The sequence below is a fragment of the Procambarus clarkii genome, chromosome 79 (genome assembly GCF_040958095.1).
Source record: "Procambarus clarkii isolate CNS0578487 chromosome 79, FALCON_Pclarkii_2.0, whole genome shotgun sequence".
NCBI lineage: Eukaryota > Metazoa > Arthropoda > Malacostraca > Decapoda > Cambaridae > Procambarus > Procambarus clarkii.
The window spans coordinates 11,996,776-12,024,577 of record NC_091228.1 but is presented as its reverse complement, the minus strand read 5'-3'; the positions used below and the strand labels follow the sequence as shown (position 1 = coordinate 12,024,577).

General features: G+C 44.4%; 1 pseudogene; it reads left to right on the top strand.

The window, feature by feature from the left end:
* Positions 1 to 27,802, top strand: part of LOC138357662 (murinoglobulin-1-like) — a 202,572-nt pseudogene that overhangs the window by 131,399 nt on the left and 43,371 nt on the right.

The window sequence follows — 27,802 nt, the reverse complement described above, 5'->3', positions numbered from 1 at the left end:
AATTTGGCTCCTATCATATCTGGACAATGTCGGCCAGGCATCAATAGTATGGAGTATTAGACGCAGCCATTGTTGATACTAGACCAGAGGCACACGGGAGCAAATACGGCTCCTGTTAATTTACTTGGACGTAGTGTTATGGAAACCAGAAGTGTACCATTATCAACACGCTGTCTACAAATCAAGTTAAGTGTTCTTTCCGAAACCCATTATCTATCATTAGTGGCCATTAATGTCATTGTGTAGGGTTAGCCGGTTAGAACGCGAAATCGCCTCATACTAAAGGTAATTAAGCCAGGTCTTTATTGTTCCATGTACAATGTTTCTCTGAAATACCTGTCATATACTAGGTTTCTGGCTTCACAGCTAGCGCACTTTTGACAGGTCAAGACGAGGAAGCATGTTTGTGCATCAGTTACCAGCACGTGGAAGCTACCTCAAAGAGGGAAAATGTGGTCTACATCCTGGTTATACCTGCTGTACAAATAAGATAAGGAACCTCTTCAATGTATGTAGTTAATACTGTAGTTTGATTGGCTGCATATAAATTCATTTAATAAACCCCCCTAATGTGTAGAGGATCGATTTGTGAGATTAAGAGATTATTGCAGAAATACAGTCCACTTAACATTATACAAATTGCTATCGAAGTATATAAATTAACGTAAATATAAATTCATATAAATTAAATAAATGTAAATCTCACAGGTCGGTTCCCACATGTGTCTCACACTATCAGTGTGTGTTTCACACTATCTGTGTGTGTCTCACACTATCAGTGTGTGTCTCACACTATCAGTGTGTGTCTCACACTATCAGTGTGTGTCACACTATCAGTGTGTGTCACACTATCAGTGTGCCTCACACTATCAGTGTGTCTCACACTATCAGTGAGTCTCACACAATCAGTGTGCCTCACACTATCAGTGACACACTATCAGTGTGTCTTACACTATCAGTGTGTCTCATACTATCAGTGAGTTTCACACTAGCAGTGTGTCTCACACTCAGTGTGAGTCTCACACTATCAGTGTGAGTCTCACTCTATCAGTGTGTCTCACACTATCAGTGTGTCTCATACTATCAGTGAGTCTCACACTATCAGTGTGTGTCACACTATCAGTGTGTGTCACACTATCAGTGTGTGTCACACTATCAGTGTGTCTCGCACTATCAGTGAGTCTCACACTGTCACTGTGTCTGTCTCACACTATTAGTAAGTCTCACACTATCAGTAATCTCACACTATAAGTGTGTCTCACACTATCAGTGACACTGTCAGTGTGAGTCTCACACTATCAGTGTGTCCAACACTATAAGTGTGTTTCATACTATCAGTGTGAGTCTCACAGTCAGTGTGAGTCTCACACTATCAGTGTGTCCAACACTATAAGTGTGTTTCACACTATCAGTGTGTTTAAGACTATAAGTGTGTTTCACACTATCAGTGTGAGTCTCCCACTGTCAGTGTGTCTCACACTGCTCTCATCCCCCTAGCAACACGCCTTAGAGGTTGCTAGGGCTAGGTAACCCATCCTCTTGTTCAGATAGCACCTTTTGTAACCATGAGCACAATAGAATAAAACTTGACATACTAGGCAATTAGCGAGTAGAATATGGTACTATTCATTACACTTTATTAGAGTAAAGTAAATAGTAAATAATAATACCATTCGCATTATAGTCCGAAAAATGAAGGTAAAAAACAAACTATATATTGCCAGTAAAGATCCCTTATGCACTATATTTTGACCTCATATAACGTGTGTTAGGCCTAGGGAGGTTAGGTTACGTGAGTGTCTTCACAACAAAAATCGGAAATTTTTTCCGGTTTTTCTAATTCAAAAGTACCGATTTCTACTTCCTAACTGCGGTGTACGACGGTATATGTACTATGGTCGCTATCGTTACTATACAACGGAAACAGGAGGATTGACTGGGATAGGTCGTATAGTGGTAGTTCATTCTCTACCTCCCTCAGGTACCTCATTAAATCCCGTTTAATGACAATATGTTTGCCAGCTCCTGGACCCATGATGTACGTACCTGCCAAGTTGTCTGCCGGCGGCCTGGCGGAATGTGGTCAACTTTAATTACCCTTTTCGCATTTCAGAAGTTTTAGGTCAGGAGTTTTAGGTTAGGTGTTACCTGCCGTCCTGTTCTGTAATGGCGACTTGGTTGGTCTCTGTCGTGGTCGAGTTGACGAGTTTTCTCTGGTGGGTCTCTGGTATGGTCGAGTTGACCAGTTTTCTCTGGTGGACGTCTCTGGTGTGGTTGAGTGGACCAGTTTTCTCTGGTGTGGTCGAGTTGACCAGTTCTCTCTGGTGGGTCTCTGGTGTGGTCGAGTTGACCAGTTCTCTCTGGTGGGTCTCTAGTGTGGTCGAGTTGACCAGTTCTCTCTGGTGGGTCTCAGGTGTGGTCGAGTTGACCAATTCTCTCTAGCGTGTCTCTGGTGTATCCGACGGCCTTGACGTATGGGTGTTTGTATTAATGATATGACATTTGTGTTCAGATGGATGTTGTCATGTATGTGTTCTTGTTGCAAGATTTCAATGACAGTTCTCGAATCTGTGTGTATGATAACATGTTGTTGGTGCTCAGCAAGATCATGTTCCAAAGCCTTTTGAATGGCTAGCATCTCTGTTTGAGAAGTTGAACACCCGTTTGAGAGTTTCCATCTAACTACAAACTTTCCTGCCTTAACTGCAGCTCCGGTTTCTTGTCCCTGCTGGTCTACTGATCCATCTGTGAAGTAAATGATGCTTTCAGATGCCAAGTCTATATTCATCTGTGCAATGATGCATAGATGATGAGGATTAGTCTAGTTCTTTATTTACTTGAAGAGTCATAATCTTTGTCTGGTGCCAGGGATTCCCGTGGGGCTGCAAGACGAGGTCTGCGTGTACTTCGTGCTATCCCTTTGTAATTCTATTTATAATTTTGAATGTATTGCAAAGAGAGTCCACCTGGTTTTTTTAAAGCTCTTCTATCCCAAGTAACTTCTCTAGTGATTATATATTTGAGTGAACTGATTATTAGTCTAGTCAATATCAAGGTCAGCATGCAGGCAGCAGGCCCTTTTACCATTATTTCAACCCATGTTAGTTTAGTTTCTAGTCTTAGGTTCTGTATTTTAGTCCATCTGGGAGTCCCTGTTATGACTCGCATTGCATCATTTTGAATACCCTCAACCATTGCCCACTGACCAGGAGAAAGAGTGAGTAAGGCAAGCGCTGCATAATCAACTATGGAATGAACGGTGTGTATGTTAAACATTATTAACACTCTGTGTCTCGCTCCTGGATGGGGCCCTGTGATTATTTTCATTATATTCAGTCGTGATTTTGGTTTCTCCTTCAGACATTAAATTTGCTTGTTGAATGGTTTTTAGAACCAATTTATTCTGCGAGATATTGATATTGTATAACCCCTTAAGATTAATGTCTTGAATGCGTAGGTAACTCTTGATTATTGCCACCCAGTCTCATTGCTTTAGATTTATGTGCCGATATTTTTTGCCCAAAAATGCAGCATTCAAATGTTACTTTATCTAGCGTCATTTGGACTTTATTCAAAAGAGAAGGACCTGTGACGACTGATGATACATCAGCATAGCTTAGGAATTTAACCCTTTCTGGAAATGTCAGGGAAGCGAGGTTTTTCATAAGGATGTTAATGACTAGCACTGAGTCTGTAACTCCTCCTTGTGGAGTCCCATTCTCATGCAACTGGAAAACTGACACTTGGCCTTGCAGGTTTACTCTGGCATACCTTTCAGGAAATTTTGAATCAAGGCAGTTTTCCTCCGACACTTTTTTTTAACATCTATAAAATTGATTGCGGACTTGCAAGTTCGAATCCTTTCACTAAATATACGGAGATTATTATAGCAGAACCTGAGTTAACTGTTCCAAGTAATGTTGCTATGCCGTTGGCAGTACCTACTGCTCTAGTGAAGTCAAATATGTACTAATGCAGACCTCCAGTTTTCCACAGAAGCCTATTTAAGACCTTCAGTCCTGCAACATGATGATAACGGGTCTATAATTGCCAGGTTCTTTTGGCTTAGGAAACGGAATTATGTCTCCTTTCTTCTAAGAGGTCGGTAGTTTACCCCAGATGCATCTATAGCGTCCAATATGGCTTATTCTCCAGCGGGAGAACCTTCTTGTTTGGTGAAGGGACAGCCTCATTCGTTGAATGTAGCTATGTTCTCATGATTGGCTGTCAACCTCTCATGATTTACTTGTTCTGACCGTTGCAGTACGCTGATGTTTAAGCTGCTCTCTCTGGAAATTGGAGAGGAAGTGTCTCAGCCTCTTGTAATGGTTGAATATATGTCTGTGGTCGGAATGGTCACACTGATATGGCTTTAATCTGGCCTCATGTCTCTCCAAGACTATTATGTTCATTTAGAGTTTGACACCACTCAAACTATCTTGGTTCCTTCATCTCTTTAGAATCTCATCTTGCTTCAGATATCACTGCTCTTAGCAGAGTTCTTCCTTCTTTCAGAGGCTTTCTAAAGATGTTGACTCAGCTCTTCCTCTTTAACTTCTTAACTGTAGAACAAATAATTCTTTCGTTTTGTATTATCTGGGATGATGACTGGAATTGCTTTGCTGCAGCTACAATGACTTCCTTGAGTCTCGTGTATGTTCACATCTTCAGGTGGCGAGTGCTGGAACGATATTGTACATTTTTCCTGGAAGCTCTTGCTTGGTTCATCACTGACCTGGAAGCTTTTGCTTGGTTTGACCTCCTGGAAGCTTTTGCTTGGTTTGACCTCCTGGAAGCTCTTACTTGGTTCATCGCTGACCTCCTGTAAGCTCTTACTTGGTTCATCGCTTCCTCCTGGAAGCTCTTACTTGGTTCATCACTGACCTCCTGGAAGCTCTTACTTGGTTCATCACTGACCTCCTGGAAGCTCTTGCTTGGTTCATCACTGACCTCCTGGAAGCTCTTGCTTGGTTCATCGCTGACCTCCTGGAAGCTCTTACTAGGTTCATCGCTGACCTCCTGGAAGCTCTTCCATGGTTCATCACTGACCTCCTGGAAGCTCTTACTTGGTTCATCACTGACCTCCTGGAAGCTCTTACTTGGTTCATCACTGAACTCCTGGAAGCTCTTGCTTGGTTCATCACTGACCTCCTGGAAGCTCTTGCTTGGTTCATCGCTGACCTCCTGGAAGCTCTTACTAGGTTCATCGCTGACCTTCTGGAAGCTCTTCCATGGTTCATCACTGACCTCCTGGAAGCTCTTACTTGATTTATCACTGACCTCCTAGAAGCTCTTACTTGGTTCATCGATGACCTCCTGGAAGCTCTTCCTTGGTTCATCACTGACCTCCTGGAAGCTCTTACTTGGTTTATCACTGACCTCCTGGAAGCTCTTGCTTGGTTCATCACTGACCTCCTGGAAGCTCTTGCTTGGTTCATCGCTGACCTCCTGGAAGCTCTTACTAGGTTCATCGCTGACCTTCTGGAAGCTCTTCCATGGTTCATCACTGACCTCCTGGAAGCTCTTACTTGATTTATCACTGACCTCCTAGAAGCTCTTACTTGGTTCATCGATGACCTCCTGGAAGCTCTTCCTTGGTTCATCACTGACCTCCTGGAAGCTCTTACTTGATTTATCACTGACCTCTTGGAAGCTCTTACTTGGTTCATCACTGACCTCCTGGAAGCTCTTGCTTAGTTCATCGCTTACCTCCTGGAAGTTCTTGCTTGGTTCATCGCTTACCTCCTGGAAGCTCTTGCTTGATTCATCGCTGACTTCCTAGAAGCTCTTGCTTGGTTCATCGCTGACCTCCTGGAAGCTCTTGCTTGATTCATCGCTGACTTCCTAGAAGCTCTTGCTTGGTTCATCGCTGACCTCCTGGAAGCTCTTGCTTGGTTCATCGCTGACCTCCTGGAAGCTCTTGCTTGGTTCATCGCTGACCTCCTGGAAGCTCTTACTTGGTTCATCGCTGACCTCCTGGAAGCTCTTGCTTGGGTCATCACTCACCTCCCGGAAGTTCTTGCTTGGGTCTTTGTTGACCTCCTGGAAGCTCTTGCTTGGGTCTTTGCTGACCTCCCGGAAGCTCTTGCTTGGGTATTTGCTGGCCTCCCGGAAGCTCTTGCTTGGGTTTTTGCTGACCTCCCGGAAGCTCTTGCTTGGGTCTTTGCTGACCTCCTGGAAGCTCTTGCTTGGGTCTTTGCTGACCTCCTGGAAGCTCTTACTTGGGTCTTTGCTGACCTCCTGGAAGCTCTTGCTTGGGTCTTTGCAGACCTCCTGGAAGCTCTTGCTTGGGTCTTTGCTGACCTCCTGGAAGCTCTTGCATGGGTCTTTGCTGACCTCCTGGAAGCTCTTGCTTGGGTCTTTGCTGACCTCTTGGAAGCTCTTGCTTGGGTCTTTGCTGACCTCCTGGAAGCTCTTGCTTGGGTCTTTGCTGACCTCCTGGAAGCTCTTGCTTGGGTCATTACTGACCTCGAGGCCTCGAGTCTTGCCTAATATTCAGTTATCATCGTGTGAAGGACGTACTAATAGTAGCATTGATTCGTATTAAAAGAACTGGAGACAACGCCAGATATATTATGCAGTTTAATTTTCTAGCAGTTAGTGAAGTTTCTTGACATTATCGTTTGAATTATTATTGGTATTGATGTTCTTGGTAAATTTTGTAATAAATATAGTTCTTATAGTCTCCGTTATTTGTGATGCCTTTCTGCCATTGTAAAACATGTATTAATTCTTTAACTTGTTTTTCAGTACTCTGGTTTGTTCGTCTTCAGCGACTTGACACTAGAGACGAGACCGTGTGAGGAAGGTAATGTTCTCTTCTCTTCATCAACGGCCTCTCTTCCCAATGTCAAAATTATCAATGTTTATTTTATCATTCAGCTGTTTTTCTCAGACTTCTAATTGTAACTGTTACATGATTGTAACTGTCTGTATTGCTACAAATATTTTGCACTGTTATTTATACAGCATATTTACTGCCAAACTAGACAGAAGCACCTTTCTCCTCCTACTTCCATAAAATCACATCATATTCAGCATGTAATAGAATTCGGAAGTAATAAATCACAAATTTGAAATGCACATTAGTTGTCCATTTAGATTTTTCAACTGTTAACATGTAAATTTATATTTTTATATCAGCTCTAAGTAAAAAGCCCGAAATTTATAATACTAGTAATAATAATAATAATATATTAATTAAGTCAAACTCAAAGACAAATTTTAGCTGATCCTCGAGTTCTCACACGCTTGAACAGAATAAACTTAACATAGTTAGAATGCAGAAACATTTCACAGCCTTGATTCGAAACAAGCAATTTTAAACGATTTTTAAGCAATTTTTTCCTCCCAGTCATAGATGTACAAATATCGAACGAATCAAGTATTTGTAGTTTGACACAAACACAATAAATGTGTCATATGTCCATCACGAATTTAAGTGTCTCCAACAATCTCTGTTATAGCGATTGTTTGTTAGATAATATAAGTGATAAAATTACACATTTTAGTTTGCTTCAAGCTCAGTAATGTTAGTCCACATTAACATAAGCAACTGTTTAGCAATTACTCTCTTAATGACCAGAGTGATTGGATATGCTGACTCAGACTGGAGGCGTGGGTCTGTGGTGTAGGTGCACATGTTACCCCCGCTAGTGTTGTGCACACTACCGTGGTGTTGGTGCACATGTTAACCCTGCTAGTGTTGTGCACACTACCGTGGTGTAGGTGCACATGTTACCCCTGCTAGTGTTGTGCACACTACCTTGGTGTAGGTGCACATGTTACCCCAGCTAGTGTTGTGCACACTACCCTGGTGTAGGTGCACATGTTACCCCTGCTAGTGTTGTGCACACTACCCTGGTGTAGGTGCACATATTACCCCTGCTAGTGTTGTGCACACTACCGTGGTGTAGGTGCACATGTTACCCCTGCTAGTGTTGTGCACACTACCGTGGTGTAGGTGCACATGTTATCCCTGCTAGTGTTGTGCACACTACCGTGGTGTAGGTGCACATGTTATCCCTGCTAGTGTTGTGCACAATACCGTGGTGTAGGTGCACATGTTACCCCTGCTAGTGTTGTGCACACTACCTTGGTGTAGGTGCACATGTTACCCCTGCAAGTGTTGTGCACACTACCGTGGTGTAGGTGCACATGTTACCCCTGCTAGTGTTGTGCACACTACCGTGGTGTAGGTGCACATGTTACCCCTGCTAGTGTTGTGCACACTACCGTGGTGTAGGTGCACATGTTATCCCTGCTAGTGTTGTGCACACTACCGTGGTGTAGGTGCACATGTTATCCCTGCTAGTGTTGTGCACAATACCATGGTGTAGGTGCACATGTTACCCCTGCTAGTGTTGTGCACACTACCTTGGTGTAGGTGCACATGTTACCCCTGCAAGTGTTGTGCACACTACCGTGGTGTAGGTGCACATGTTACCCCTGCTAGTGTTGTGCACACTACCGTGGTGTAGGTGCACATGTTACCCCTGCTAGTGTTGTGCACACTACCGTGGTGTAGGTGCACATGTTACCCCTGCTAGTGTTGTGCACACTACCTTGGTGTAGGTGCACATGTTACCCCTGCTAGTGTTGTGCACACTACCGTGGTGTAGGTGCACATGTTACCCCTGCTAGTGTTGTGCACACTACCGTGGTGTAGGTGCACATGTTACCCCTGCTAGTGTTGTGCACACTACCGTGGTGTAGGTGCACATGTTACCCCTGCTAGTGTTGTGCACACTACCGTGGTGTAGGTGCACATGTTACCCCTGCTAGTGTTGTGCACACTACCGTGGTGTAGGTGCACAACGCTGTACGCATAAGGTAAATGTTAATTAGTGACACCAACATGGATTATCAACAAAAACAGTGTCAGCTGCTGGTCCTTGATGAACGGGGAAGCGAAAACGCATCAATTACGTATTTAATAAAAATAAACAAAATATTAACGTTGAGCGAAATAATGTTTTGTGTGTTAAAAGAAAAAGTGTGTGTTATCTGCAACTTTTTAACAAATATTTATTAAAATATAATAACAATATATGAATAAATTATAATGGAGTGTAAGTATGGTTGATATGTGACCGCCTGCCTGAGGAGGGCAGGAAATGTGTGGTGGTGGAGACAGTGTTGCTTGTGAAGTATTGCTAGCTGGGCTGTGCTGGGAGACCCGAGACACGCCGGCTCTCGCCTCAATTATATTAGAGAGGTGGGGGTAATTACTTAACTTGAATCATCTGATGAACATAAAAACTCTTGACTTTACAGAGCGTCGTCACTATTCAGAGGATGTGTACCTAGCGAGTGGTGAACCTGTGGGTGGTTTTATTGGCTTCCTCGCTGGTGATATTGCGCCCGCCGCCGCCCGGCCCCAGTCACCCCCGCCGGCCTTCGCCACAGACAGCACCAGTGAGGAAGGCAGCGAACAACAGCCAGATGTTCCTAGGACCAATTTCCCGGAGACTTGGCTCTGGGACATCATCGTTGTCCCGTAAGTCTCCAACTTATAGATTTATGTGTGAAGGTGTTCCGTTTTGTTTGTCTGTGAACACTGACCTTCACAGACCATATTGGGGGCTGTATTTGGTCTTCATTTTCAAAGGTTTCCAGCAATAGTTCAAATCCAAAATGCATTATAATCCACTTTCATGCAGAACACGACAACTGACATTTCATTCCACTTAAAGATGATGTCTCCATGGATCATACTGTTTGTACACTCACACCAGGAGAACAGGGATCTCAGCCAGAGGTGCAAGCGCAACACCTCAGTCCTACTGATTTTCCTGACTCTGTGGCTCAGCTTTTGAAAATTTTGAACAAGAATAGAGCTGTTGTTGCTCTACCAGGAGAAAAATTAGGTCTCACTCCTCTCATTACACATAAAATTCCCCTTGAACAAGGAACTACGCCTATTTATGTACCAGCTTACCGTCTTCCCCATTCTCAGAGAGCAGAAGCAGATAGACTTGTAGAAGAAATGTTACAGAGTGATGTAATTGAATCGAGTAATTCGCCATGGAACGCTCCATTGATTCTTGTACCAAAGCGAGATGGGACTTGGAGACCTGTAATCGATTATCGCAGGCTTAACAGAGTAACAATACCTGATCATTTCCCACTTCCAGTTCTCAATGATTTGTTGCAAAGTATTGGTCGAAACAAAGTATTCTCAACGTTAGATTTGTTGCAGGGATTCTGGCAAATCCCCCTTGATGAGGAAAGTAAACAATTGACAGCCTTTAGTACTCCCAATGGTCATTTTCATTTCAAAAGAATGCCGTTTGGTTTGCGTAGTAGTCCAATAACCTTTTTACGGCTCATGACAAATCTATTTCGTAGATTGATAGGAAGTACGCTTCTAGTTTACCTTGATGATCTCATAATCATGTCGCAAGATGTTCAGACTCATTTCCAGAACCTTGAAAAAGTACTTGCAAAGCTCGCTGAAGCTAATTTAAAAATAAAGCTTGCAAAATGTTCATTTTTAAAGCAAAAGATTAATTTCCTAGGTCATACAGTTACACCTTCAGGTATTACATTGAATGAATCAAAAATTATTGCTGCCCGTGATTTTCCAACACCTCGTACCGCAGAAGCTGTAAGACAGTTCACAGGTCTTGTAGGATTTTATCGTTCATTTATTGCTGGATTCTCTATTATAGCCGCTCCGCTTTACAAGTTGCAAAGAAAAGATGAACCCTTTGTTTGGGGAGAGGCCCAGGATCAGTCATTCAAAAAACTCAAAGCAGCCTTGATTTCGTCACCTGTCCTTAGGTACCCAGATTTTTCTAAACCTTTTACTAAACCTTTTTTTTTTTTTTTTTTTTTGAAAAAAAAGTTTTTTTCTAAACCTTTTACGTTGGTTACAGATGCTAGTGACATAGGTTTAGGTGCTGCATTACTTCAAACAGAAGGTCACAGAGATCACGCAATAGCTTATGCTAGCCGCACATTATCCAAAGAAGAGAAAAATTATAGTGCAACAGAACGAGAAGCCTTGGCAGTTGTTTGGGCACTTAAACATTTCAAAGATACAATTTATAATTACCCAGTTCATGTTCTTACAGATCACCAACCATTAATTCCCTTGTTCAAAAATAAGAATCCAGTTGGAAAGTTTGCTAGATATTTGCTCACAATTCAAGAATTCAATCCCACATTTGGATATATTCCAGGAAAGCAAAATGTTGTAGCCGATGCGTTTTCTCGACACGTAGCTGCGATTCAGTTAAATTACCCAGCATTAGATGCTACAGTAGTAGAAACAGAACAGAGACAAGACCCCATATGGGCACCCGTCATTAAATTTTTGACTAAGCAAGACACTCGCCCGATTCATAAACCGCCAGTACCAATGAAAGAACTAGTTATGTTGGACAATTTACTGTGTAGAGTAGTAAAGCTAGGGACAGCCCCGAGGAAATGTTGTCAGTTAGTTGTTCCAGCTGTCTTGGTACCAACTGTGGTAAAAATTATCCATTATGCTCCTGCAAGTGCACATCCAGGAAAGGATTGTACACTCCAACAAGGTCGATTGAAATATTTTTGGCCAAAAATGGCTAAGGAGATTGCTCATTATGTTGACAGATGTTTAACTTGTTTACAGCACAAGGGACATGTTTCAGGACCTAATCCAATTCAGGTGTACCCAGCAACTAAAGCTCCTTGGGAACGAATATCGATGGATTTATTGACAAATTTTGCGGAAACAGAGAAAGGGAACAAACATTTGCTTGTAATGGTCGATAATTTTTCACGGTTTTGCGAACTAGTTCCTATCCCGAACAAAACAGCAGAAACCATAGCCAGCGCATTCCATGACCAAATAATTTGTAGATATAGTATGCCTAAAGTAATCCTTTCAGATAATGGTCCAGAATTCAGTAATAGTATTCTAACTAGCTTGTGTGATTTATATAACATCAAAAAATGTAGCATCATGCCTTATCATCCGGCAAGTAATGGACTAGCTGAACGTACTAACAGGAAAGTGTTAGATGCCTTGAGAGTCAAGTTGAATTTTGATAACAACAATTGGGATGATTTTATACCCTTAATTCAGTGTGCTATAAATTCTTCAATTAATGTTTCTACTGGTGACACACCTCACGCTATTCTTTATGGTACAGATAAGATCCTCCCTAATGAATTGATTAACGTACCTCCTACTACCTTATATAACGTAGATGATTTTGTTCAAGTGAAGCGGAGACAAATGCAATTAGTATTCAAGAAAATACGAGAACAACTGTCCAAAGCAACAGCCGAGTTCACTCTAGCAAGAAATGCACGAACTAAACCCAGTAAAATAACTATTGGATCTGTAGTAATGATACTTAACCAACACAGGTCTGGTCCTATGTACAAGTTAACTAAGAAATTTTTGGGTCCATATAAGGTAATCGAGCTTATTAAAGGTAACAAATACAGACTTAAGAACTTGTTAACAGGAGAGTATATAAATGAACATTTAGACCATATGAAGTTAGCTAAAATGACTGTTGACGAGACTGATGAGGAAGATGACAATGAACTTACCTGGACAGATACTCCTACTCGGACACCACCTTCTGTGGTTGACAGACCACTTGATGTTCAGCAACCCCATACTAGCAATTATAATCTTAGATCTAGACCTCTCGTTTCAACCGTGCACTCACCACATGTCCATTGGCTTGATGTTAACGAGGATATCTCTCAAGATGATAGTTTGTCGCATGAAGTTTCACCTGTTCCAGACCTTCAGTCAGAGCCAGAGTTGTATAGTGCTCTGGATGAGCTAGGTGTAGATATCCTCAGAATTTATAATTGAGTGCACTCTGCAGTTATTCTGTTGTTTTGAAAAAAAAAAAAAAAAAAAAAACATTTGCAGTATTTCTACCACATGTGTCTTATTATTACCATTATATATAATGTATAGTTTTTCTCAACTTTAATTGGTTATAAATTAGATGCCTTTGTTAAGTCTACTACCATTTGTATTTTTACAGTGCTTGTCATAGGAGTTATTATTGTTCTAGCAACCACATTGAGGCCAGTGAATCCTGACTGCTATCACGCAGATGTTAGTCTTCTTGATCCAGGTCTTGTATATGCTTGTAAATATATTGCACATTATATATATTGTACATTGGTCTTGTAAATATATTGTATTATTTCAGAAAAAAAAAGAGAAAAACAAAAAATAATAATAATTATCTATCTTGAAATTCAATTGTGGTTGTTAGGTCAGAACTTTGTTCCATTAATGCAATAATTGTTTAATTTTGTATGGTTTTCAAGCACATGCCATTGACACATGTTAATAATTTTGTTTAGGCAATACCTTGAGTTGTATTGTTCATATCTGATCAGTAGACATACACATGTTCTTAATACTCTGGTTTAATCAAAGCATTGTTACCATGATTTTCACCTATTATGATGAATTTTTTTTTTGGTGCATATATGCCGAGTTGTTAGTATTACGCACACCTGATCTTCTTTCAATGTTTTATTATGCAAATTTCACATGTAAGCCATTATTGAATGCCACCGAGGTCCTTTCAGTATCATTGTAACTATATAGCTAGCCAGAGCTTGTCGACAAGGGACGTCGACTTGGTAGCGTGTCCGAGCGGTGTTATACTCAAATTCTGTCAGTTGAAATGTAACCAATCACAGGCGAGTAGGCCTCTGACGTCATGCCAGACAGAGGAGCATCAGGCATGCTCCCAGCAGCCTCAGTTATCCTCACAGACTCAGAGTAGAAGGACCTCGGCTAGGCAGATATATACCTTGCTATCTCAGTCAATAAATATATACAGAAGCGACTACTGTGTCTATCTTCTACCCGAACAAGGCAAACGAATACATTTCATTCCACTTACTTAAAGAACTTCACACTTATCTTCCTCTAGTGTCACGCATTCATGCACTGTTTATCGGTGGGAGGAGGGGCTGGTTGTCGACGTGTCGGTGGGTGGAGGGGTTGGGTGTCGACGTGTCGGTGGGTGGAGGGGCTGGTTGACGACGTGTCGGTGGGTGGAGGGGTTGGGTGTCGACATGTCGGTGGGTGGAGGGGCTGGTTGACGACGTGTCGCTGGGTGGAGGGGTTGGGTGTCGACATGTCGGTGGGTGGAGGGGCTGGTTGTCAACATGTCGGTGGGTGGAGGGGCTGGTTGTCGACGTGTCGGTGGGTGGAGGGGTTGGGTGTCGACGTGTCGGTGGGTGGAGGGGCTGGTTGACGACGTGTCGGTGGGTGGAGGGGTTGGGTGTCGACGTGTTGGTGGGTGGAGGGGCTGGTTGACGACGTGTCGGTGGGTGGAGGGGTTGGGTGTCGACGTGTCAGTGGGTGGAGGGGCTGGTTGTCAACATGTCGGTGGGTGGAGGGGCTGGTTGTCAACATGTCGGTGGGTGGAGGGGCTGGGTGTCGACGTGTCGGTGGGTAGAGGGGCTGGTTGACGACGTGTCGGTGGGTGGAGGGGCTGGTTGTCAACATGTCGGTGGGTGGAGGGGCTGGTTGTCGACGTGTCGGTGGGTGGAGGGACTGGGTGTCGATGTGTTGGTGGGTGGAGGGGCTGGTTGTCAACATGTCGGTGGGTGGAGGAGCTGGTTGTCAACATGTCGGTAGGTGGAAGGGATGGCTGTCGACGTGTCAGTTGGTGGAGGAGCTGATTGACTGTGTGGAGTTGCACGTGATGGTCAATTGTTGTACTGTAACTGGAGGGTGATGAGCAATTGGTGCAGCGTAAATCACGGCCTCCTGAGATGCGTAAGTATGATGAGGATGATGAACACTCCTTCACTAATCATCACTTCTATTGAGAGATCTCAGTAATAATTGAAATCGGAATATATAATCAGTGTTGGAATAATTACGAACTTGATTACAGTTTTGGCATAAAGGTGTAAATGTAATAATTAGTGTTGTGTGTGGTTATTGGCAGATCGTCAGGCATGAGCACCCAGCAGGTAACTGTACCGGACACCATCACACAGTGGGTGGGCAAGGCCGTGTGTGCCCACCCACAGAAGGGCGTAGGACTCTCCCAGAGGAAGTCCATCACCACCTTCACCCCCTTCTTCGTCGACCTCACCCTTCCCCCCTCTCTCAAGCGTGGAGAGATCCTCCCCGTCAAGATGTCTGTCTTCAACTACCTCGACCAACCCATACCTGTAAGTCCGCCTCTTTATCTCTGACTTGCCATCAACACTCACACACACACACACACACACACACACACACACACACACACACACACACACACACACACACACACACACACACACACACACACACACACACACACACACACATACACACACACACACACACACACACACACACACGGGGCCTCATAGCCTGGTGGATAGCGCGCAGGACTCGTAATTCTGTGGCGCGGGTTCGATTCCTGCACGAGGCAGAAACAAATGGGCAAAGTTTCTTTCACCCTGAATGCCCCTATTACCTAGCAATAAATAGGTACCTGGGTGTTAGTCAGCTGTTATGGGCTGCTTCCTTAGGTGTGTGTGTGTGTGTGTGGTGTGGAAAAAAAAGTAGTTAGTAACAGTTAAAATATGCCCGAAACGCTTTGCGTAATAGTGGCTATGCCCGAAACGCTTTGCGTAATAGTGGCTTTAGGCATTGTATGTACTAGCTCTACCTATAAGTCAAACAATCCTTGTAAATATTTATTGTATGTATGTACCTTACCTAAATTGTATTGTATTGTATTGTAGTTGATTGACAGTTGAGAGGCGAGCCGAAAGAGCAAAGCTTAACCCCCGCAAAACACAACTAGGTGAACACACACACGCAAACACACACACACACACACACACACACACACACACACACACACACACACACACACACACACACAGCGACGGGTAGTAGGCCAGCGACGGTAGGAGACACACGCGATTAGCGAGGTCCGCGGAAATTCGTCAATTTCTCGGGACATTGAAGGATTATTGAGGCTAGATCACACCTCTCGCAGTGTGTAGCTAGCAGGGTGCTACATAGCATAGTGATATCGCTAGCGATAGTGCAAAAAAAACAAAGTGTAGCTAGTGGAATCACCGGTGCATACAGTGTGGAGGACCGAGTAGTGACCTGACCTGACCTGACCTGACGGCCAGGTGGGACGGCCCGCCATGGAACTGCTGACTGTGTTTGTTGGGTGGTGACTGTGACTCCAGAGATTTGTGTAGAAAAGAATCGACATCGTCAATCTACTAGCACTTAGAGAATCACCAAGTGGAAAGGCGACGACTGAGCACCATCGTCAATTATACATCATCATTACTCATCTAGTTGTGTGAGCGGGAATCATACTGGTATGTACCCCCCCCCCCCCTCTGGTCAAGTAATCAGGTGTACAGTGTGAGGTAAAATATTATCAAATTCTTCTTCAGGATAGTATATATATATTTAAAATCTCAGTGTGGCTCATTCTGTGTAGAAGTTACCGCTTCCGGGAACTAGTGACACACGTAAACGCACTCACGCACGCACAGGCACGCACGCACGCACGCACAGGCACACACGCATGCACTCAAGCCCACGTATGTATGCACACACACACACACGCACACACAGGCTAGAAGGGATTAACACCTTTCGTGGAAAGGAGATAAAACCTCTAATAATCCACCCCTCTCTCTCTTACCTGCTGTAAGCTGAACACCTCACCTCCTAGTAACCCCATCCCAAGCGCACACACGTTCTCTCTCTCTCTCTCTCTCTCTCTCTCTCTCTCTCTCTCTCTCTCTCTCTCTCTCTCTCTCTCTCTCTCTCTCTCTCTCTCTCTCTCTCTCTCTCTCTCTCTCTTGCTCTCTCTCTCTCTTGCTCTCTCTCTCTTGCTCTCTCTCTCTTGCTCTCTCTCTCTTGTTCTCTCTCTCTCTCACTTGTTCGCTCTCTCTTGCTCTCTTTTGTTCTCTCTCTCTCTTGCTCTCTTGCTCTCTCTCTCTCTTGACAAGGGACAAAATGGCAGGAGGATGCAACAGGGAGACGGGAAGCAGCCAGGGAGATCAAACAAAGGAATTGCTAACCCAAGTTCTGGAGGAATTCAGGAGGGAGATGAATGAAATGTGGATTACAATTAACAATCTGCAAAGTGAGCTAGCATCAGCAAGGGAGGAGATCAAATCTCTCACAGAGAAAAATAAAGAGACTGAGCATCAGATTATCATCTAAAGGGAAGGTGGGAATGTTACATTGGAAGGAAATGCCTCTGTACCTGATACATTTGCAGATATACTGAAAAAGAGCTCAGAAGCAATGGACACAGTGAGGGAGGTAGCGATGCAAGCAGCTACGTCACAGGAAGCAGCAAGGTGCACCACTCAACTGCTGGAGAGAAAAAGATCAGTGGTAGTTGTAGTCATCAAAGATCAGGAAGGATCCAACAGGCAAGAATGGAATGGCAAGGATAGAGAGGCAGTACATGGGCTACTGAAGGGGTTACAGATGGAAGGGGCTGTACATAACATATAGAAGGTTTTCTGGTTGGGCTGGTACAACAAGGACAGAAACCGACTTTTAAAGGTGGTGTTTACAAACGAAACCACGAAGGAGGACATTCTCAAAAGGAAGAGTCGTCTGCAGCATATAGAGGGATACAAAAAAGTATTCCTGCAGAGGTACAGGACGAAGGAGGAGAGAGCCAGGGCAGCAGAGGCAAGGAGAAAGCGCAGGGAGAGAGGAGCAAACCTGGAAATCACAGCCCTCAACACAACAGTCCCAGAGACAAGAGGAGAACCCAAAACCAGCATCCCAGCAACACCAGAGGGGAGGGCAACACCACCACCCCCCTCTGCATAGAAACCCTCCCTTCCCCTCACCCTACCTGCCCCCACCAAACCCTCCCTCCCACCCCCCACCCCATTCTGACCCTGACACCCCTTCCCAATTCCCATCATGTCCCCCCTCCCACCTTTTTCCCCCTGTCCCCCCTCCCCCTTCATCCCATACCCTCCCTATCCCTCCTCCCCCCTCACCCCGTATCCTCTATGTCCCCCCTACCTCCTTAACCCACACCCTACCTGTCCCCCCTTCCCTTAAACGCCCCACCCCAAAGTCCACTGAGACCCTGCAAACCACCTCACAGATCCTCTCACCCACGGAACAGCTTCCCACACCAGCAGAATGCTTGCCAAGAAAGGGACATGAAAATGAACAGAAGAAAGTGAGCTCCAAGGCGATGTACACTAACACAGATGGGATTTCAAATAAAACAAGTGAACTTGGAGAATGGGCACTAGAAGAAAACCCAGAGATAATAGTACTCACAGAAACAAAGTTAACGAAAATCATAACAAACGCAGTGTTTCCTCAGGGCTACTATGTAGTGAGGAAAGAGAGAGAAGGGAGAGGAGGAGGTGGTGTAGCTCTGCTACTAAGAGAAGGTTGGAGTTTCGAAGAGATGGTAATTCAGAACTGTGAAGGTTTCAGTGACTACATTTCAGGCACCATAGCAACTGGAGGACAGAAAATTATTATAGTAGTCATATATAACCCCCCACCGAATGACAGAAGACCCAGACAGGAATATGATAGAAACAACTTGGCCACCATCAATATAATAGAGAGAGCAGCTTCTGTGGCTAGCAAGAACGGATCCAGACTTCTAATCATGGGAGACTTCAACCATGGGAAGATAGATTGGGGGAACAGAGACCCCACATGGAGGCCCAGACACATGGAGAGCTAAGCTGCTGGATGTGGCAACAAGAAACTTTCTAAGTCAACAGGTCAAGGAACCGACAAGAATGAGAGGAGGGGATGAACCAGCCTTGCTTGATCTGATATTTACCCTAAATGAGTCGGATATAAGGGAAGTTAAGTTGGAAGCCCCCTTGGGAATGAGTGATCATAGTGTATTGAGCTTTGAGTACCTGGTTGAGCTGGGAATTATCAGCCCCAAAAAAGAACTGGGAACCAAAGGGCTGGCGTACCGAAAGGGAAACTATGAGGAAATGAATAAATTCCTATGGGATATACATTGGGACACAGAACTCGGAACCAAGTCCGTACAAGACATGATAGAATATGTCACCCAAAAATGTCAGGAGGCTGTAAGCAGGTTTGTCCCAGCCCGATAGGAAAAAACAGAGAAGCAAAGGAAAAATCCGTGGTTTAATAAGGAATGTATGAAAGCAAAGGAGCTGAACAAAAGGGCATGGAGGAACTTCCGTAATAACAGAACACCAGAAAGTAGAGTGAGATACCAGAGAACCAGGAACGAGTATGTCAGTGTGAGAAGAGCAGCTGAGAAAATGTATGAAAATGATATAGCTAATAAAGCCAAGACCGAACCAAAGCTAATACACAGTCACATCAGGAGGAAGACAACAGTGAAGGAACAGGTGATGAAACTTAGCGTGGGCGAGGACAGGTACACAGAGAATGACAAAGAGGTGTGTGAAGAACTCAACAAAGGTTCCAGGAGGTCTTTACAATAGAAGAGGGAGAAGTCGCGGCGCTAGGAGAGGTGGCAGCAAACCAGGTGACCTTGGATAGGTTCGAAATTACAAGAGATATAGGTTAAGAAGCACCTATTGGAGCTGGATGTGAGAAGCTGTTGGGCCGGACAGAATCTCACCATGGGTATTGAAAGAGTGTGCAGGAGCACTTTGCTTGCCACTCTCCATAGTGTATAGTAGGTCACTGGAAACGGGAGATCTACCAGAAATATGGAAGACTGCTAATGTAGTACCAATATACAAAAAGGGTGACAGACAAGAGGCACTGAACTACAGGCCAGTGTCCTTAACTTGTATACCATGCAAGGTGATGGAGAAGATTGTGAGAAAAAACCTAGTAACACATCTGGAGAGAAGAGACTTTGTGACAACCCACCAACATGGGTTCAGGGAGGGTAAATCTTGCCTTACAGGATTGATAGAATTCTACGATCAGGTGCCAAAGATTAAACAAGAAAGAGAATGGTGGGCGGACTGCATTATTTTGGACTGTCGGAAAGCCTTTGACACAGTACCCCATAAAAGGTTGATGCATAAGCTGGAGAAACAGGCAGGAGTAACTGGTAGCGCGCTCCAGTGGATAAGGGAGTACCTAAGCAATAGGAAGCAGAGAGTTACAGTGAGGGGTGAGACCTCAGAATGGCGTGAAGTCACCAGTGGAGTCCCACAGGGCTCTGTTCTTGGGCCTATCCTTTTTCTGATATACGTAAAAGATCTCCCAGAGGGTATAAACTCATTCCTCTCAATGTTTACTGAAGACACCAAAATTATGAGAAGGATTAAGACAGAGGAGGACAGCTTGAGGCTTCAAGAAGACCTGGACAAGCTGCAGGAATGGTCGAACAAATGGCTGTTAGAGTTTAACCCAAGCAAATGTGATGTAATGAAGATAGGGGTAGGAAGCAGGAGACCAGATACAAGGTATCATTTGGGAGATGAAATACTTCAAGAGTCAGAGAGAGAGAAAGACCAGGGGGTTGATATCATGCCAGACCTGTCCCCTGAAGCTCATATCAAGAGGAAACCATCAGCAGCATATGCCAGGTGGCTAACATAAGAACGGCCTTTAGAAACTTGTGTAAGGAATCTTTCAGAACATTATATACTACATATGTCAGACCAATCCTGGCGTATGCGGCTCCAGCATGGAGTCCATATCTAGTCAAGCATAACACTAGACTGGAAAAGGTTCAAAGGTTTGCCACCAGACTAGTACCCGAGCTGACAGGTATGAACTACGAGGAGAGACTACGGGAATTAAACCTCGCTTCGTTGGAAGACAGAAGAGTTAGGGGGGGCATGATCACCACATTCAAGATTCTCAAGGGTATCGACAGGGTTCATAAAGACAGGCTATTTAACACAAGGGGCAAACGCACTAGGGGACACAGGTGGAAACTGAGTGCCCAAATGAGCCACAGAGATATTAGAAAGAACTTTTTAGTGTCAGAGTGGTTGACAAATAGAATGCATTAGGAAGTGATGTGGTGGAGGCTGACTCCATACACAGTTTCAAGTGTAGTTATGATAGAGCCCAATAGGCTCAGGATCCTATACACCTGTTGATTGACGGTTGGGAGGCGGGACCAAAGAGCCAGAGCTCAACCCCCGCAAGCACAACTAGGTGAGTACAGTCTTCTAGGCTTCCAGCGACACAGACTGTGCTACACAGTCTTCCTGGCGTCCAGCGACACAGACTGTGCTACACAGTCTTCCTGGCGTCCAGCGACACAGACTGTGCTACACAGTCTTCCTGGCTTCCAGCGACACAGACTGTGCTACACAGTCTTCCTGGCTTCCAGAGATACAGACTGTGTTAGGCTTTGCTCCTTCTTCTAACAGTGACTTACGATAATGTCTAACCTCCTCATTCTAACTTAAGTCATGCCATTCACAGATCATCCTGGAGCGGTAACTGCTTCAAGTCACTCAAAACATTAATGATGCCATTAATTCTTATGTGTCTACTGTCTTGGTTTAGGTGTCTGTGAGGGTGCAGGTGAGTGAGGAGTACCAGATCTTGGAGGAGGCGACTGATCAGATTGTCCTCGGGAAGCGTAGCTCTTGTGTCCCGGCACAGGACATGGTCGTTCACATAGTGAGGATCAAACCCCTGGTGATCGGAGAAGTCAACATTAGCGTAGCTGCCTTCATCGACCATGAGTACTCTCAGCCCTGCGGCTCCGGTGATTCATCCATCAACAGAAGGTCAGCAAAATATTCCTTCTTTCCTCACTACTCATCAGCATTCAAGTCATGATGAGGATTTTAATAATATTAATAATAATAATAATAATAATAATAATAATAATAATAATAATAATAATAATAATAATAATGATAATACACAAGTAAATAATCTTTATGTGATAATATCTATGATAAAATCAATTTGAGCAATGCGGCAGAGTGATGAACTCCATTACCTTGCCTGAGTGCATAGGGATTATCCTTTGCTCCTGCCAGAGTGCATGTCAGATTATCCATAGGTAATGGATAATCCGCATGCACTCTGGCTGGGGAGATGAGGCTGCAGAGTTGGGGAGCTTCATGCTCTCCTCTGCAGGCTGAGGTTCTGTTCTTTGGTCCCTGGTGGGCGGTTTGTTCGGTTGTTGTCTTCTACTTCTCTGGCCAAGAATGATTCAGGTGGTTCCCGGAGGGGTCCCGAGATGGCTGATGCCTGGCAGGTCTGCGTGCCACCGGTTCTGCCTCGTGGGTGCTATGTTGGCTGACCCCACTCCCTGGGTATCCCGTTCTTTGTGTCAGGAAAGCTAAGCAGCTTGTGGTCTGCCCTTAGGCCTCTGATATTCGTAAATATGCAGCTTTGGCTGCAGTTTTTTCTTTAAAAATGTCGAGGCCTTTGGGGCTTAGAGGTTTACATGGTTTAACCGGGTCTTGTGGGCCCAACACAGTGGGCTCAGAATCCAAGAACAGCGCCAATTCAACGCCGAATCAACGTCATCAACGTTTAATTTACATTGATAATGCTGATGCATCGTCGAACCCGCACCACTCTTGGATATCGTGCTCACTGGGGATTTGGTGAAAGTTCCTGGTCCCAGTCGGTCTTGTTTGACCTAAGACCTGCCGTTTCTCCTCATCCTCCCTGATTAGTTCGTTGTTTGCCTTTTGCTCTTTAGTTAGCTTCAAGAAGCCATGAAGCGGCTCTTCCCACAAAACTATCATTGAATATAATAAAACGCCTCTTTCTGGTGGCTCCCAGACTCCATACCTGCCAGGTTAGTTAGTTCCTTGTACATCACTCCGAACTGACCTGCAACAGGCTCTTGGCAGGGGTTTCGAGCCGATTGGTGCCGGCCATAAATATTAATAGGCGTGAGCAAGTTTTGAGTGAACAAATTGTTTGGAATGAATAGTTTGGCAGGTTTGATGCTTCATTTCCCATGAACTCTGCAGTTGTCTGTCAAGCTTGACTGACTTTCTTGTTACGAACCCGGATCCAGCGTTCGAGCCTGGAGCAGTGACAACCACGCCATCTGTGGGTCAGCTCCCGAAACCCCCGCCAAACGGACGACGACACCTGGTGAGGACAGCGTGTACTGGCCTCGAGGACCAGTTTCCAGTCTGGTGCAGCGCTCAACACCGCCACCACTGACCTCTGGTGAGGTGGTGCTCCGACGACAGCGCCATCTATGGACTGGATACGTCAGGTGTTTGTGCCCGAGCCCGTAAGTGAGGTGTTTTAGTGTGTCCCAGTCATTGATGACGTGTCTGTTTACAGAGTCGACCTGGGACCGCTGTGTTGAAGGTTGAGTCAGTCTACCCGAGGCAGCCAGTCTCCATACCTTGAACGTTGCTGCAGCTGTTGTGAAGTCGTCCCTCCCGGAAGAACACTGTGGTGTGTTAGCCTGCCAGTGGAGTGGCAGTAAGAGGATTTACCCGGGACCGACTGTTGGAGACGATCATCCACTGGGGTATTGAGGACAGGAGGGTGATTTGTGATATCACACGAGACTCCTGTCTAGGGCGTACCCCTTATATCGTTCGTGGAGTGTCCGTACCAGCCTTGGTGGCTTAGAACCTGCCAGCGGACCAGCTGGACGTGTGGTTGACGGCCTCCACGACGGTGCCCCCAGTGGACCTGAGTTTTGGCTGACCTGTGGCCAGGGTAGGCTCAACTTCTTTGGAGAATTAATTGTGAGGCCACGAAGAGAGCACCAAGGATTCGGCACCGAGAGTTATGGCACCAGCGTCTTCAGCAGAAGACATCGATTGAGGATTAATCCCCTTGTCAAGTGTTAATACCCCTCCCCTTTGTGTACTCATTTATTTTATATATTTAAACGGTGATGGTAATAATTATAATATTAAGTTCTTAGCTTTCTTTCCCTACTCCCTTTAAGTTACTTGCGTCACGGATCTCATCCCTTGAAAGCCACTACTGGCTTGGGGTCGGATACAACTTCCTCTAAAAACATCAGAGTACGAACCTAGTTGCGACCCGAGAGGGCCGTAACATTTCTGGATAGATTTCTCAGTGAGGATGTTGACAAGTCACCTGCTTCTTGCACCTCACTCAAGAGGCCAGGTTCTGGCTTTGATCTCCATATAACATCTGATTTTTCTATCTACTCTGTGATTGTGAAAAAGTAAAGCAAAGTAAGGAAGAAAGGAGGGGATAAGGTTGGATAACATGGATAAAGTTGAGGGGGGAACTAAGGTAGAGAGAAGCGAGTGGGGATAGTAAACGGGGAGCGAACTGGAAGAGTGGAGGTAGGAGGAATGAAGGAAGGAGGGATAAGAAGGTGTAGGGAGAGTTACAAGGCTGTTATTCTGTTATACTATCTGTGATGTTATACTATACTGATATTCTAAGATGTTCTGATGTTTGCTGCCACCACCTGTCATTGAAACTAAATATAAATTCCACTTAAACAATGTGACAGGAGTACTGTTTAATTTATCACTTTCTAAATAAATTCCTAAGTAAACCCGACTGGTTAAGTGAGGCGAGGTGGCGCGCGAGCTCCTCTCATCAAGCCACACCTTCCCTCACTCACCTCACGGTGCCCTCACTCTCGTTCCTACCTTGTTCATCTCGTTATTTCTCTAGTCTTAACTCTTACTTGAGGGGACATTGGTTCAAAGAGAGGACTGAACAAAAGTCAAGCTTGTTATTCTACACATAGACATTTATCGAATCAAATTATTTGAAATTATTTCAATTTCCAGCAATTGATATTTAACATTTTTACCATCCTATTATTTAACATAATATTGACCAAATTAAAAAGGGGGGGGTCACCCACTCCATGCACGCCCACACCATACATTGCTAAATGGTTCAGACTCTACTAACTTGTCACCACTAAGACACACTTCTGGTTTAAGACAATGCATAACTGAACTCTTACCTCACTAACAAGTTAACCCAAGGGTGGGTGATGGCTAATCACCAGCCCGGATGGAGGAGCTGGTTGGATGTACTCACCCTTGCAAAGGTTCCACTCTCACTGCTCAACCACCTCGCTGGCCGAGCCAGGGGTGGATACTCTCGCAAGCCAGAACATGGCTTCTTTGTTGAAAGTACTGCCGTCAGCAAAGCTGTGCAGGCTCACCTCACCAACTACCACCTCGCTCTCGACTAACACGCACACACGTATACACTCACACACAATTACAACTCATAATTATACGTAAAAGAGTGCAAAATACTTGCACTGTTACATAAGTGCAAAATACTTGCACTGTTACATCCAGCAGGCCAAAGACCACTTGGGCTCCAACAGAAAAGAGACATTTCATTACATTCAGCACTTTTTCTAGATTTTTATCCCTTTTTTGTAAAAAGAAACTCGTAAAAAATAAAATAGAAAATTTTAAGAATAGTGAATAAGGGTAAACCAGAAACTAGAGATTAGCACACTCCAAGAGATACACTTAATTGCTTAATTCATCCAATACAATCGTAATAACTTTGTAATAGTTCTTCATAAACTAGATAAACAGTATGCTAGAATAAATAGAACGAGATGGTTTAAATACTTTCCTATAATCGTTTTCAGAGACTCACTGATAAAACCCATCACAGTGGAGGCCGAGGGGTTCCTGAGAGAGAAGACCTGGAGCAAGTACATCTGCTCTAAAGGTAAGGATTTATCATCATTGTTGTGTAGCCGTGTACCACCCTCAGTGATCAGTGTGACTGTTACCCTCAGTGATCAGTGTGACTGTCACCCTCAGTGATCAGTGTGACTGTCACCCTCAGTGATCAGTGTGACTGTCACCCTCAGTGATCAGTGTGACTGTCACCCTCAGTGATCAGTGTGACTGTCACCCTCAGTGATCAGTGTGACTGTCACCCTCAGTGATCAGTGTGACTGTCACCCTCAGTGATCAGTGTGGCTGTCACCCTTAGTGATCAGTGTGACTGTCACCCTCAGTGATCAGTGTGACTGTCACCCTCAGTGATCAGTGTGACTGACACCCTCAGTGATCAGTGTGACTGTCACCCTCAGTGATCAGTGTGACTGTCACCCTCAGTGATCAGTGTGACTGTCATCCTCAGTGATCAGTGTGACTGTCACCCTCAGTGATCAGTGTGACTGTCACCCTCAGTGTTCAGTGTGACTGTCACCCTCAGTGGTCAGTGTGACTGTCACCCTCAGTGATCAGTGTGACTGTCACCCTCAGTGATCAGTGTGACTGTCAACACTCGGCTCGTTACTTAAGCTCTAGGCCCAACTCTACATTGGTACTTCACGCGGCTAACAACCAGGTCATTTTGCATGATCATATGCCATCAGTCCCATCTCTCTCTTACACTAGACTCCTTGAGATGTTTGGTGATATTGACCTTGTCATTATACTGATAACGATAATTAATAATAATAAACAGATAAATCACACTAATGTGATATATATCAGAGACTATCACCTGGAGCTGTTAATGACTGGTGACCAAGGCGCTGCCAGCCGCTTACTCCACCGCGGTACAGTGGTAAGGTCAGGCGTCGGCAGCTCACAGGCAAGGAAAAGGTGGTAGAAGAAGAATGCTTGAACAATGGGTAGAAGAAGGATGCTTAAATTGGGTGCTGGAGAGAGGGGAAGATTGGAAAAGGTGTACAGGAGAGAAGGGGGGATCAACGGGGAGAAAGTTTGACAGGGGAGGAGATGGGAAGAAAAGACGGGATAGGGGAAAGCGAGATGAGAAGGGGAAGATTCGGAGATAGGGGCGAGGGAGACCCGAGCACAGCCGGGTATCCTCCTTTAATATATCTGTAAAAGAGAATGTCTGCTTGTTAGTCTATCTTCGGTTGGAGGCGATGGTTGTAATTAGCCTCATTCAACTTTCCATGGTGAATTGTTATTGTATGGTAATCGTCAAAGGTGAATGCATTCGACCCCTCATGCCCCTCTTTAAGTTGGATTTGCTCCTGTTGCTACAAACACCGACTCTAAGGACAATCAAACCAATATTATTAATTTCATAGTTTGCTCACAAGCAGATTTCTCGGCTGTTACTGGATGGAGGGAGGTAGGATGGGAATGACAGAGAATTAGGGAGTTGGAGTGAGGAGGAGGGGTTGAGGGGGGGAGAGACCCGGACATCGCTGGGTACCACATCTAGAGTTATATATGCTGTCCTCACACTGCTCTACCAAAATTTTGTTCCAGTGCTAGTCATTATTTTTGTATTAGAAATGACCTACACAAGACTTGTTTTAGGAAATACTCATTGTATATTGTTTAGATATTTGGTGAAGTATATTTGTTGTTGTTGCAGACTTTGAGACTGGCGAGGACTCGCTGGAGGCGTGGGAGCTGGAGACCCCACAGGTCATGGTGGAGGGGTCAGAGCGAGGCTGGGTCACGGCCGTCGGTGACCTCATCGCTCTCACACTCGAGGTACTCACTCACTCACTCATGTTCTCTGTGATAGTTATTTGTAAACCTTAAACCATAGGGACTATCTTGTTGAGAGATCAGTGTAACAAGGTGAGCAATATCCCCCAATATGTTGGTTACATACTAACATGCATCAGAGTAAACATTAGTGCAGCTCAATACCATTGTCAGGTAAGATATTCTGGGCTCTCATATCATCTGTTTGGGCATCATGATATCTTTATATACACTAATTGATTAAAATAAAAAAATTATATGTCTTATCGACTTTCATGCTGGATACTATAGAACAATTAATGCTCCATTCTCTTTTTTAAGAAAATTTTGTGGTGTTCTTTCTTTGAAGTTACGTAAATTAATGAAACAATTATTTTTCAAATATTTAGAACAATAATTCAATCTCCGTTTAAATATCATCTTATATAGTTCTTACAGTAGTCATTTTAAATATAAT